Source organism: Schistocerca piceifrons, chromosome 3, assembly GCF_021461385.2.
Source record: "Schistocerca piceifrons isolate TAMUIC-IGC-003096 chromosome 3, iqSchPice1.1, whole genome shotgun sequence".
In the NCBI taxonomy this organism is placed as follows: Eukaryota; Metazoa; Arthropoda; class Insecta; order Orthoptera; family Acrididae; genus Schistocerca; species Schistocerca piceifrons.
In genome coordinates, this window is record NC_060140.1 from 626,051,326 (window position 1) to 626,066,354 (window position 15,029).

Genomic DNA, 15,029 nt, shown 5'->3' on the forward strand with positions numbered 1-15,029 from the left:
TCAAATTTTTGTTTCGAATACGCTAACGTTTACCATTCTCAAAACTTTCGCATCGCTTTCTACCAAATACGTATTGTCAGTCATTCTGAAAGAAGGTAACGATGAAGTCAGTACCGTGAAGAACACATACCTCAATGCGACATTATGTATTAGACTTAACCAAGATAAAAGAAAACTCTAATTTGGATGAGCATACAGACAAAAGCGTTTAAAATCATGTAGCATATTGCCAACAACTCTAGAGGGCGTTCTTTAATTTTAATAATGGCGAAAAGAATTACACCTGATTTGCTTTTGCGCTCCTGGTGATAATGTACAATTTGATTCAACTACAGGCAACGAATTTGATGGAGCTCGTTTCAATGTAAGCCTGGAAATCAATTGTAATAGTAACAAATTGACGCAAGAACAAAACTTCAAATAGAAAATAGTGGACATTAACAATAAAACAACTGAAATGTTTAAGACAATTTTTTTATTCGCCGCTTAAGATAAAATGCATCAGGCGGGAAAGTGTAGCTTAAAGAGTACAACTATTTGTACACGGTGTTTCAAAGTTACACTGACAAACTTCGGGGGGATATAGAGGTCGTCGAAGGGAACAAAATGAAGACAAGAATCCGTGTCCGGAATTGTGATCCTACGAAGCTACAGAGCGTCGAAGTTACAGGCACCGGCACCTATTTAGGCATGTATATATAGAGTGATTCCGTGACGATGTTACAAAATTTCAGGAATTATGGAGAAGTATAAATGAGTCAATTTGAGGTAAAGGTCTCTGGTCTGCAAAAGAATGAGTCGACATAAACGAAAACCGTTCTGATACCTCTGTGCAGTACATGTACCGGTAGTGTTGCTGCAAAGACTGTAGGGTAATCAGCTTCCAGAGGTGGTGGTATGGATCAAAACAAGGAAATAAGTCTACTAAATATGGACGCTAAAATGCATAACCTTATGAGGTAGGAGGCCTTCTTCAATACAGAAGATTCACAGTAACGAAAATGGACAAGTGCTCATAGTTGCTGAGATATGCATTTTAGAACCCATACATAACACACTTGGTTTCCTTGTTCTGCTTACAATCCTACTGACAACAATACCAGTACATTTATTCAACTACCAGATGTTTCAGAACGATTTTCGATTACAACTTCCGACTCGTTCGTTTACAGTCCATAGTCCCTTGCCTCAAATTCATACACTTATCCTTCTCCATCACACCATATCGTACGTAATATGATCATGGAATCATGTATACACATCCATTGAAAGGCACCGGCGCCTAAATCTTTGACGCTCTCTAGCGACGGTGGATTACGTTTCTAAACGTGGGTTATGAGCTGTGCTGCGGCTCACGTTGTTGCTGTTAGTAGGTTTCCACCCTCCGTTGGAGGCAAGACGGTATCGTTTGGTTGGCATGGTTGCGGTTGTTTGTCTTCTTCTCGTGTTGACTGGCGCCACTCGGTTTCGCAAGCGTTGCCTGTCCGCTAATGGCAGAAGCGGCGGTTATCGATATGTAGTAACTGTTGCCCTATCTTTGGGGCAACGTCGTCGTTTCTCCGGGTCTTGTGAGTGAGCCAGTTCGGTTTAGAACTCAGGAGGAGCCAGGTCCGCGAAGTGCCAGAACAAGATGGGACTGCTGGCGGCACGCATGGATTGCCGGATGGAAGGGGCTGTGGTCACGAGGGTGGACGACGTCGTCGTAAACAGGATCCAGCAAGTTTTAAGGTGAATGCATTTCAATCAAAGTAGAGAAACCTACACCATTGCGAAATCTCGGGATTCTCCAGTGACTTGGGTTCGTGTTACTGTTCGTAGTGTCAGCCAGGCGAAGAGCAGCGAGTGGAGTGGTTGGGGAAGGCGTATCTGATTAATTTTCCTTGACTTCTTGTTACTATTTACTGAGTTCAGCTTGTTACAATTTGTTAAGTTCTATCAGCGGTAATTTTTCTTGCCTGGTGGCCCAGTTACGTGCCCTGGGGTTTAGTGTATGTAACGGCAGTGTACGTTTCCTCGCCTTGCCCCTGCTGTCCGGTAAGGTGTGTAGTTTTGACGGCTTTCTTGATTGACCTTCTACTCTGGTGGTAGTGGTTCATTTCTCGTTCCGGGCGCTCTAAACCCAGTATTCTGGGGACGTAGTGCAGACTTCTGATCCCGGCTTTGGCGTATTGTTCCATCGTTGCATTTCGTTAATCAGACATCAGGTAGCTTCAGCAAGATTATCGTTAGTCATTCTTTAGACTGCCACTAGTCTGAGTTACCATCTTGCGAAATGAATGCAACGCTTGGCTGCCTATCTCATCTCCTGCAAAAGTGTTTGTTGCTAGACCTTCTCAGAGGTCGATTCCTGGAGCACCGTCTGTGGCCCCTTGGTTCTTGTAAGGCATGTGTGTTCTAAAAGGAGATCTGATGGCCAGTAGTTCGGTGTAACGCTCTTTCAGTCCACGGCTTCTGCGGGTATAATCTGCCTCAGTACCTTTTAAGGAACTGGTCCTTGTGTTTTATTATTGTATTATTTGTTACAATACTTTGTAACTCCTACATTAAAGGTTATATATGTCTGGTTAGTGGTTCTGGTCGCCTTCTGGAATAAATCTAGCAGTATAGTGTTTAGTGGATGTTAAGGGTGTTGTTACAAAGTTCAGCGTCATCTTACTTCACCCATTTGGTGATCATTTGCTTGTTTTTTTTTAATTAATATTTGCTAGTGTATTTGATATTTTACAGCCGGTTCCTATTTTTTTTTATATTATTTCCGTTCCTGGCGTGTAAGACCTTCAGCCGTGATTGTGGTTACTTGCCTTAAAACTCTAATTTGGTATTTGTATTTACGCAGTAAGCCTTTAAAACCTTATTTACCGCCATACTTGGGGTCTGATGCCTCCTGCTGTGCTTGTGGTGACTTGCCTTTAATATTTCAGTACCTAATTTGTAAGTTGCAGCGAGTTTTAAACAATTCTTAATTTATTGCTGTTCTTGGCGTGTATGGCCCTTTGCCCAGATCACAGTGCCTTGCTTTTAAAATATTATCTGCTGTATCTGTATTTAATGGTGATTTGCTAAACTGTAAGTCACTGAAAACACTATTATGGACACAGTTGTTTATTCCTTCATTAATAACGTGTGGAATTTTTATTTGATGTTGAGTCAGGAATTACTGGTTAAAATTAAATTGTGTGTAACTGTAAAAGGCAACCAATAATAACTGATTACGGCTCCGTCCACAATCGTAACCGAATCCTGCCTTCCCTTGACTACGTTGATTCTACTGGTAGCAGAGAGTGGTTACGATTGTAACACCGCTATTTGAGTTGCTGTTGGTTTGATTTGTTAAACTTTGCTAGTGTTGTACGATTTCTGCCTTTCGTACTGAACCTGTTTTTGGTGATTAACTCTTTAATGGCGGTCATACAATGGCTCAGGATCGGCCTATTGAGGAAGGACCACCTCACGTATTAGCTGGCGATATAACGCTACCCTATTGACGGTAGTGTTCCGGAGTTAGCAGCCCACATACGTACTACCGTTCTTCAGCCAGTTGACGTCGTGCCGGATGTTGTGAGTGGGACAAAGGCAGCCCTTGAGTATCTCTTGAGTATTTGTTTAGGGCTGTTAGGAGTCTTGAGGACAACATCGGCAATTTAGAGGTCACTGAACCTAGTGTCAATCAGACAGGGTGCGGGCACAGTTGATACATTTAACCTACCAGATATATGTTTTAAGGAAATTAAAGTTAGGGGATTGTGATAAGGAATCAACCGCTGAATTGAGGTCCTTCATTAATAAATTGGAGTTTAAGGTCACATGTTTAGAGCTTAATGGGAAGCGGACAGGGGAGCATGGTTTGTTATCTTCCGGGCGGTGCACTAGCGAGCCCGGGAATAACGCCCTTATGTCATCTGAGGGGCTAGCTGGGGCGTTTGCTAAATTCCCTAATCCCCTGGTGAATCTGTTTCGAGACATTACATAATTAGCTGTAGACCGACTTGATCAAATTGAAAGGTTGTTATGGTTGTTGGTTCACTTTCAGCAACACACTGATCCGTTAGGGGATTGGCATCAGGTAATTTTGTCTCTATTGAGGACGCTGGTATCCAGGACCATGGCAGAAGGGTTTTCTTTGCAGCAGTTGAGGGACTTTCTGATCAGCGAAAGATTGACGATGGGAGTTCGTAAACAGGTCGAGTGTCGCTATATATTTGGCAGATGTAGCAAGAGAGGGAGGAGTTGCATCAATACGTGGAAAGAGTTAGAATGGCCTGGTTGGCCTTGTTAGTCGACTTGCCAGAACGGGAATTAGATTCAGTTTCCCTGAGGGGAATGCGAGTGGAGGATAAGTCACATTTTGCTTTTCGTGGTCGTCCCTCCACTTCGGAAGAATTTTGTGCCACCATTGAAGCGATATCCGCATTGCCACTCTTGGACGATAGACACCGTGAAGTTAAAGTTCAGCCCGTGGTCGTCACCGAGAGGAACCCCACATTACTAACATCTGCTGAGTCTGCTAAAGGGGAATCGCGGCGTTGTTTCAGGTACGGTCGAAACGGGCATTTAGTTCGTTTTTTTCATTCAGCTACAGACACACAGAGTCAATAAAAGTCGTCTGGCTGGGCAGCGACCCCGGGGTGGAGCCTTTGAACTTTGGTTTGGCCGTGTTGCTGCTCGGTCATCATCCCCACTGCCTTATATTTGTTCTCGAGTAGATGGCGAAACTATTTGTGCCCTTTTGGATTCTGGTAGCTCCTTTTCATTGTTGAGCTTGGAACGGTTTCTTGAATTTGGTCATCTTGTGAGACTTAGGCCAGTCAATTCTTCGGTGCAGACATGTCGGGTTGCCAACGGGCAGGTGTTGCTTCTGCATGGTGGGTCCGATGGAGTATTTCGGTTGGGGATTTCTTATGGCCCTTGTCTTTGGCCTTGGTTAAGGAGCTGCCGGTCGATTTGATTATGGGATAAGATCAGTAAAACTGGTCTTGTGTTGGATTATTCGGGGTACACCTTTTTCATAAGTGCACTTCTCGACAGAAATTTGGGTTGTGTGAGTGTACTAAACGTAAGGTGCATCGAGATGCGGGAATGCTAGCTGTTGATGCTAAGGTTAGTGAGTTTGATCTCACCCATCTTTCTTCCCAGCAAGCCTCTGAACTATTGGGTTTGTTGGAGAGGTTCCTAGAGCTTATATGTGACAGACTAGCATATTCGTCTGTCTGACCATATTCCCATCATGCAGTCCCCAAATCGTCTCTAACCGCCTAAGATGATGATAGTAAGGGGAAAGATCTCCAAAATGTTTGATCAGGGAGTTATCAGGCCTCCTACATCTGCTTATGCCTCCCCTATATTCCTCCTCCTTAAGAATCAGAGGCGGGACTTTCGGCCTGTTGTTGACTACTGTCGCCTAAATAAGTAGGTTGTCCTCGAATCGGTTTCTTTACATGATCCTCATAACTCTTTTACTTGGTTTGCCGGACTAATTGGTTTACTGTGCTCGGCATGAATCAAGCCTGCAATCAGAATCCCTTATCCAAACAGTGTAAACCCGTTACAGCATTTTGTACTGATTGGGATCTGTTTGAGTTTAATAGGGTCCCCTTTGGTTGGCTACTGGCGCCGTCGTCCTTACTCGTTTGCTGTATAATATTCTTGGAGACTTGAAATTAGTCTGTGTTTACAATTACCGGGACGGCTCTGAGCACTATGGGACTTAAACATCTGAGGTCATCAGTCCCCCAGAACTTAGAACTACTTAAACCTAACTAACCTAAGGACATCACAAACATCCATGCCCGAGGCAGGATTCGAACCTGCGACCGTAGCGGTCGCACGGCTCCAGACTGTAGCGCCTAGAATCGCTCGGCCACTCTGGCCGGCTCACTTGGACGATTTGGTAATTTATAGTCGTTCGTTTCAAGACCATTTGGAACATACCCAGCAAGATTTTGCTAGGTTGATGGGGGCCGGTTTGACTGTTAAACCAAATAAGGTTACATTAGTCAAGCAGTAGGTATCATACTTAGTTCACCAAGTGTCAGGCGAGAGTATTCGCATTGATCAGGTACGGACTAAGGCCTTGAAAGCCCTTCCGCCGCCCACTCATAAGCGAGGGATTGCCAAGTTCATAGGGATGGCGAATTATTTTAGGCATTTTGCCCCTAATTTTACTTAGTTGGCGGAGTTGGCGGCTCCTTTAAAGGACCTGCTCCGAAAACGGATGCGTTTTGAGTGGGAACCTGCTCAAGAGGCCGCGTTTGAGCACACTGAGACGGCTGTAGCCAATCCTCTAGTTCTCGGAGTGCCTGATTTTAATAAGAAATGTATTCTCCAAACGGACGCACCTAGTGCGGGAATTTCGACAGTCCTCCTCCAGGAGTTGGAGGGTGAAAGTCAATCATTAGCATACGCGTTTCGTCGGTTAACCATCGCTGAGCTTAAATATTGTGTTTGCGATTGTGAGGCATTGGCCATCTTGTTCGCTCCGCTTTTATCTCGAACATACTTCAGCTAGAGACCGACAATCAAGCCTTAAGCTGGGTGCAAGCCAGGCCGTGTAGAACTGGCCGTATCACCAGTTTGGTGGTACGCATTTCGGCGTTGCAGTTCGAGGTTAAACACATTAGAGGCACTGAGAATGTGCTCGCCGATGTCCTCAGCCGTATGTTTACTGAACAACCATCTGGTAAGGGCACCGAAGAAGTTTGGGAAGGCAATCTTAGTTGTGTCGTGTCGGGCGGTATTCTTCATTTGTTTAGTGACAATGCTGACGATGAGGATGAGGACCCCACTTGGGGAACGGTTAACAAACGGCTTTCGGCGGGGGAGCTTTTGAATGAATACATTATCAGGGAATGCATTTTGCGTAAAAGGGTGGACGTACCAAGAAGATTAAGATCTGTCTACCTGGCACCGTAGTGCGCTCCGTTTTCCATTATTTTCCAAACTCGTTGATTGGGGGGCATTTAGGAATCTATAAGACCTCGCGGAAGATTAAGCAGCATCTGACATGGCCGTCTATTGACCGAGGCGTTAGAGAAATGGTTTCTAGGTGTCAGTTGTGTCGTGTGGCCAAACTGAAAAACGCTCTTCAACAGAGGTTCCTTAGTTCTGAGCGTGAATCTTGTCCCATGGACCAACTCTAAATCGATTATGTGGGGCCACCACCTCGCACCAAAGGAGGCCATCGGTATGTATTACCTATTATTGACCCGTTTTCGAGGTTTACCTGTCTTCTTCCGAGTCGTAATGTGACTGCTGCTACCACCATTGCGCATTTAACTAACGTATTTAGTGTTTTTGGACTTCCTAAGCTAATCGTTATTGATAATGCGCCAGCCTTTCTTTTGGCTCCCTTCGAGGCCATCTGTCTTCAAAGCGGTGTCCTTTGCGGAAGGGGTCAATCGTATCCTTAAATCCGCACTGATTTTCTTTCATCAGAAGTCAGCCATGGCTTAGTTTTGCCTTCAGTACCACCAGCCATGAGGCTTTGAAGGCTACTTCGGTTTCCTTGATCTTTGCTTATCCTGTTAATTCCCCTCTTTCGAACTTATGGGCATTCAAATGGTTCAAATGGCTCTAAGCACTATGGGACTTAACTACTGTGGTCATCAGTCCCCTAGAACTTAGAACTACTTAAACCTAACTAACCTAAGGACATCACACACATCCATGCCCGAGGCAGGATTCGAACCTGCGACCGTAGCAGTCGCACGGTTCCGGACTGCACGCCTAGAACCGCGAGACCACCGCGGCCGGCAACTTATGGGGAATTCAAGATGAAATTCCTGCAGAGATCACACCTCAGGTCGTCATACAAAACTAGACTCATGAGAGGCGCAAAATTCTCAGGGCCCACAACAGACAAACTTGTCGTTATAACGGTAATCGACAACCCTTCAGGGGTAAGCCGGGAGATCAGGTTTATGTCCGTTATTTTCCTGGGATGGAGGTGTGTGTTGGCAACCTTGGTAAGTTAACTCCCCGTTTTCTCGGTCCATATACGATAATGCGAATTTGAGGCCCAGCTAATCTTCTTATTAAGGAAAACCGTTTCATTAAGCAATACCGGGTCCAGCTTAATCAAATTATGTTAGGCCGCTAGTTGGGTTTGTCGCAGGGTTTGTTTTCCAGAGGGAGTGGTTTAGCCGTGTTGCACCTCGCGTTGGTCCTGTTTGAAGATTTCCGCCCTCTGGGTTCTTGTTACTGCCGGTAGTGTCACCCAGGCGAGGGGCAGTGAGTGGAGTGCCTTGGGAAGGCGGATCTGATTAGCTTTCCTCGACTTCTTATTAATATTTACTGTATTCCACTTGTTACAATTTGTTAAGCTCTATCAGCGGTAATTTTTCTTCCCTGGTGGCAGATAACTCCCCAGTTACCTGCCAGGGGAGTTAGTGTATGTAACGGCAGTGTACGTTTCCTCACCTTACCCCTACTGTCCGGTAAGGTGTGTAGTTTTGACGGCTTTCTTGATTGTAGGACCGTAGGTCATTCTCCTACTCTGGTGGTAGTGGTTCATTTCTCGTTCCGGGCGCTCTAAACACAGTATTCTGCGGACGTAGTGCAGACTTATGATCCCGGCTTTGGCGTATTGTTCCATCGTTGCATTTCGTTAATCAGACATCAGGTAGCTTCAGCAAGATTATCGTTAGTCATTCGTTAGACTGTTACTAGTCTGAGTTACCATCTTGCGAAATGAATGCAACTCTTGGCTGCCTATCTCATCTCCTGCAAAAGAGTTTGTTGCCAGACCTTCTCAGAGGTCGATTCCTGGGGCACCGTCTGTGGCCCCTTGGTTCTTGTAAGGCATGTGTGTTCTAAAAGGAGATCTGAAGGCCAGTAGTTCAGTGTAACGCTCCTTCAGTCCACGGCTTCTGCGGGTATAATCTGCCTCAGTAGCCTTTAAGGAACTTATGACCTGGTCCTTGTGTTTTATTATTGTATTATTTGTTACAATACTTTGTAACGCCTACATTAAAGGTTGTATATGTCTGGTTAATGGTTCTGGTCGCCTTCTGGACTCAGCTGGCGGCTACACGGGTAGCGGAGGCTGTGTGGCGTGGACTGGGTGGTTTTTTAGGTTAGAAGGCCTCGGAAAAGTACTGGGTGGGCTGCAATCTCAAAGGGTGCATGGCAAATACAGGACGTGCAAGGATCAATGAACAGTCGGAATTGTAGTTGTAAATTGTTGTAGTTGTGCTGGAAAAGTCCCTGAGCTTCAAGCGCTAATACGAAGCACAGAAGCTGAAATCGTTATAGGTACAGAAAGCTGGCTAAAGCCCGAAATAAGTTCTGCAGAAATTTTTACGAAGTCTCAGACGGCGTTCAGGAAAGATAGATTAGGCAGAATTGGTGGTGGAGTGTTTGTGTCTGTCAGTAGTGGTTTATCTTGTAGTGAAGTCGAAGTAGATACTCCGTGCAAATTGGTATGGGAGGAGGTTATACTTAACAGCCGAACTAAGTTAATAATTGGCTCCTTCTACCGACCCCCAGACTCCGATGATATACAGTAGTTGCTGAACAGTTCAGAGAAAATTTGAGTCTCGTAACAAATAAATACCCCACTCATACGGTTATAGTTGGTGGGGACTTCAACCTTCCCTCAATATGTTGGCAAAAATACTTGTTTAAAACCGGTGGCAGGCAGAAAACATCTTCCGAGATTGTCCTAAATGCTTTCTCCGAAAATTATTTCGAGCAGTTAGTCCACGAAACCACGCGAATTGTAAATGGTTGCCAAAACACACTTGACCTCTTAGCCACAAACAATCCACAGCTAATAGATGGTTCAAATGGCTCTGAGCACTACGGGACTTAACATCTAAGGTCATCAGTCCCCTAGATCTTCGAACTACTTAAACCTAACTAACCTAAGGACGTCACACAACACCCAGTCATCACGAGGCAGAGAAAATCCCTGACCCCGTTGGCAATCGAACCCGGGAACCCGGGTGTGAGAGCTAATAGAGAGCATCATGACTGATACAGGGATTAGTGATCACAAGGTCGTTGTAGCTAGGCTCAATACCGTTTCTTCCAAGTCCACCAGAAACAAATGCAAAATAATTTAAAATATTATCTGTTGTATCTGTATTTAATGATGATTTACTAAATTGTAACTCACAGAAAACACACTATTATTCACACAGTTGTTTATTCCTCCATTAATAACGTGTGGTATTTTCATTTATTGTTGTTTCACGAATTACTTGTTTAAAATAAATTGTGTTTAACTGTAAAAGGCAACCAAATGTAACTGATTTCGCCCTGTCAACAATCGTAACCGAATCCTGCCTTGCCTTGACTGTCAGGTTTGAGGTTCCTATCTTCATTTTGTTCTCAAGATACCTCAACATCACTTCTAACTTAAACGATGATATAATTATCGACTGACTAAGCAGGAAAATTGTGAAGTGGCTCGCATCAGACTGAACACGCAAGAACTTCCTCCCAGGTAAAGAAAGTACAAGACCATCGTTCTACAGGGTGTGGTAAAAACAGTGGCCTGGTGAACACAGTTACAAGGTACAAAGAAACAGAACAGAGGAAAGAACAGTTCTAACCTTACTATAGTAGGTGCTGAAAGTGGCCACCATTCATGTGGTGGCAGTTTTGGGCCGTGACCAGCAAGTTGCTGAAGATGGATTATAGCTGGACTGCTGAAATGTATGCAGTCTCATCCGAAATATTCTGTTGCTGTCCTTCAAGACTATGATGGTTGTTATGATACATGTTAGACTTGGGGGCTCCTCACACCAGGTAATCGCACACTATCAAATCAGATGATCAGCTAGGGCCGCGACTAGAATGGAAGTGGAGTATTCTTCCGCATGATCAGTGTGTAACTCCAGTCTCTCGTGACAGGCGACGGATTGATTTGGTAGGACTCTGAAGAATTTTCTGTTGAACAGCAGCCTCATTTTCCGGCATGCTGGCACGTTTCGGTATTTTTATTGTGTTTTTTATTACCTGATCGAAACGGATCCTGTCTGACGCGATTTTTGGACTAAGTTTGCATGGACTCTTTACTGGTACTTTGACATCATTAAATTTCTCAGCAAGAAACCATTCCGTTTGCACGACTTTATTGTCCCGTAACGCACTCTGTTCCACTGTACGAGCGCCCCCTCTGCACTGTTCCACTCACACTGACGCAGTCCACAGTACGCCCTGAACCAGTGTGGATCACATGGCGGGCGTACACGTGGTGTGCGCATCAAGGGGTGTGGTTATATGTATACATTCACGTCCAATCGTATCCACCTGTCCGGGTTGACTTTTACTTGCCCAACCACGCATAAAATTTTGGAGAACTGCCGGATGCATGGCACGATATTTTGATAAAGACTGTTGCTATGGATTCACGTGAACACTCACGAGCAGTATACTAAACTCCCTTATTTAAGATCCCGCAGGCGCTTGCGTGGTGTCCCAGTTCGCATTGCACATGCGCTGCTTAAGAGCATGCGCTGCTGCTGTAAGTCTGCGCGCTGCACTGAGCGCCCTCCGTAGTGAAAGCTCACCTCGTCAATACGAAAACGATTATGTTCGTAAGGTAAGGTCGCAGGGCGACGCCGATTACGCAGGGCACTATGTTTTCCTATAATCGGGCCTCATGAAGAATTTTACTTTCCTTTTATACAACAACGAATGTATTTTAAAAATATGACGGTTATGCCACGGGGAGTCTTCTGTCTCACCTGGTGGCCAATCTGCTTATCGAAGAATTGAGGTGCTAACACTCGCTTCAGTTATTTTAAAACCAACAGTATTTTGGCGATACATTGACAACATTTTTGTAGTTTGGCCTAATGGTTTGGGCAGTCTCGAGAATTACTTCAACATCTAAATTGCAAACACGAAAAAATTAAATTTATTATGGAAGTGGCGAAAGATGGTTGCTTTTCATTTTTAGACGCCTCGAAGAGACGTGAGAGCGAAGGAACCACTGGGCATTCAGTTTTTCGAAAGGCCTCTTATACAGACCTTGCTGCAAACGTAATGGGCCTTCTAAAGGCTTTGATCCACCGAGCCCACACCCTCTCAGATGGCGGTAGCCTGCATATGGAGCTGGAACACCTGCAAATTGTGTTCCTGAATAACGGATATTCGTTTCAACAAGTACAGAGAGCGATATAACAAGCAAGGAAAAGGATGAAGTCTTGAAAATGACTGCTTGTCAACCATGTACCGGAAATGTTTCAGTGAAACTAGGCAGAATATTAAGAAGACAGAAAGTTAAGCTTTGACTTCCTTCCAAAATATCAGCTCGAGATCTCTGAAACACGACTTAGTTCCCAAAGCAGGTGTTTACAGGATTCCGTGTAAAAGCGGAAAATCTTATATAGAGTAAACGGCGCGTACCGTGCAAGAACACCTTAAAGCATCAACGGCATACTCGCCTTCTCCAAGGAAATAAGTCCACTATCGTAGAAAATTATGTTTTTATTGGTCATTCGATGAAGTATTATGAAACAAAAATCAGCGTCGTCCTGCTATCTTACCGAGTGAAACCAATTGTTTTCGTATCGAAGAGACGAGCTTCGCCTACGCATGGCGGCAGAAGCGCATGCGCCCAAGCACGGCACGCACAGAGCCATCTAGGACACAACGCATGTGCTGGCGGAATATTAAACAGGAAACTTAGTGTATTACCTGTCAGTATTTACCTCACGATGGCCTTAAGACTCTGCGACCAAATATCGTACCAGCAAGCTACAGACATCAGTTACTTCTCCCCAAATTCTGTTGAACAATTTGTTCATTGCGAGAGTGTTATTAATAACCACATAAAATCACAATCAGGAGTTCTGTAGGACTTGAGCGACATACAAGGGAAAGTCCCAATCAATTCTGTTGTATGAATTTTCTGTTCAAGCACTTAAACAGTATAGTCAAGAAAATTAAGTTTGGCGTACGAAACATGTTCACTAAGTAACAGGCACATAGAGGAACACAGTAAGGAAAGCTGTCCAAGAACAAGCCGTGAGATACCGTAGTCCGGGATGCCAGAGGTAAGTGAGACCAAGTTTCAGTACAGCGTAGACTGGGCGCTTGAGATAGGCTCCATCAGCGACCTTCTCAGGCTCGTGGGTAGTCTTCTACTACCAGACACTAGCTGTGTGACGCCATAAGCTTCGTGCCAGTGAGAGGATGTGTCGCAGACTATATATGACCACGTTGTAGTGTGGAAGAAAATAGGAAAGCGTTGGCTGCGCCCCAAAGTGCCGTTGACACTCCGTCTGTTGGTAACGAGAACGCCACGGGTCGTAGCAATGGCGACAAAGGATTCACTTCACGCTGTGGTTGCTATCGTTTCAAAGTCACTTTGCTTTGTATCTTGTTTCCTTGGTCTATTGGAGCATGTGTTTTGGATTCTCGGGGGCGGCGGTGTCATGCTATGTTGGCTGGCTACATGCCGAGACGCAGCAAAGTGTGTAATATACACTCCTGGAAATTGAAATAAGAACACCGTGAATTCATTGTCCCAGGAAGGGGAAACTTTATTGACACATTCCTGGGGTCAGATACATCACATGATCACACTGACAGAACCACAGGCACATAGACACAGGCAACAGAGCATGCACAATGTCGGCACTAGTACAGTGTATATCCACCTTTCGCAGCAATGCAGGCTGCTATTCTCCCATGGAGACGATCGTAGAGATGCTGGATGTAGTCCTGTGGAACGGCTTGCCATGCCATTTCCACCTGGCGCCTCAGTTGGACCAGCGTTCGTGCTGGACGTGCAGACCGCGTGAGACGACGCTTCATCCAGTCCCAAACATGCTCAATGGGGGACAGATCCGGAGATCTTGCTGGCCAGGGTAGTTGACTTACACCTTCTAGAGCACGTTGGGTGGCACGGGATACATGTGGACGTGCATTGTCCTGTTGGAACAGCAAGTTCCCTTGCCGGTCTAGGAATGGTAGAACGATGGGTTCGATGACGGTTTGGATGTACCGTGCACTATTCAGTGTCCCCTCGACGATCACCAGTGGTGTACGGCCAGTGTAGGAGATCGCTCCCCACACCATGATGCCGGGTGTTGACCCTGTGTGCCTCGGTCGTATGCAGTCCTGATTGTGGCGCTCACCTGCACGGCGCCAAACACGCATACGACCATCATTGGCACCAAGGCAGAAGCGACTCTCATCGCTGAAGACGACACGTCTCCATTCGTCCCTCCATTCACTCCTGTCGCGACACCACTGGAGGCGGGCTGCACGATGTTGGGGGGTGAGCGGAAGACGGCCTAATGGTGTGCGGGACCGTAGCCCAGCTTCATGGAGACGGTTGCGAATGGTCCTCGCCGATACCCCAGGAGCAACAGTGTCCCTAATTTGCTGGGAAGTGGCGGTGCGGTCCCCTACGGCACTGCGTAGGATCCTACGGTCTTGGCGTGCATCCGTGCGTCGCTGCGGTCCGGTCCCAGGTCGGCGGGCACGTGCACCTTCCGCCGACCACTGGCGACAACATCGATGTACTGTGGAGACCTCACGCCCCACGTGTTGAGCAATTCGGCGGTACGTCCACCCGGCCTCCCGCATGCCCACTATACGCCCTTGCTCAAAGTCCGTCAACTGCACATACGGTTCACGTCCACGCTGTCGCGGCATGCTACCAGTGTTAAAGACTGCGATGGAGCTCCGTATGCCACGGCAAACTGGCTGACACTGACGGCGGCGGTGCACAAATGCTGCGCAGCTAGCGCCATTCGACGGCCAACACCGCGGTTCCTGGTGTGTCCGCTGTGCCGTGCGTGTGATCATTGCTTGTACAGCCCTCTCGCAGTGTCCGGAGCAAGTATGGTGGGTCTGACACACCGGTGTCAATGTGTTCTTTTTTCCATTTCCAGGAGTGTATTTGTGCTAACCAGTGCTGACTGCTGGATATAGGACTGTCCTGTTAATGCGAAAAGAATTAAAGCTGACTGATTCTTGACTCCCAATGTTAATTCAGATTGGAATCTAAGACTAGGAGACACAGGATAACACACAATCTGGAGTATTTTACAGGTTCCAGTGCAATACGT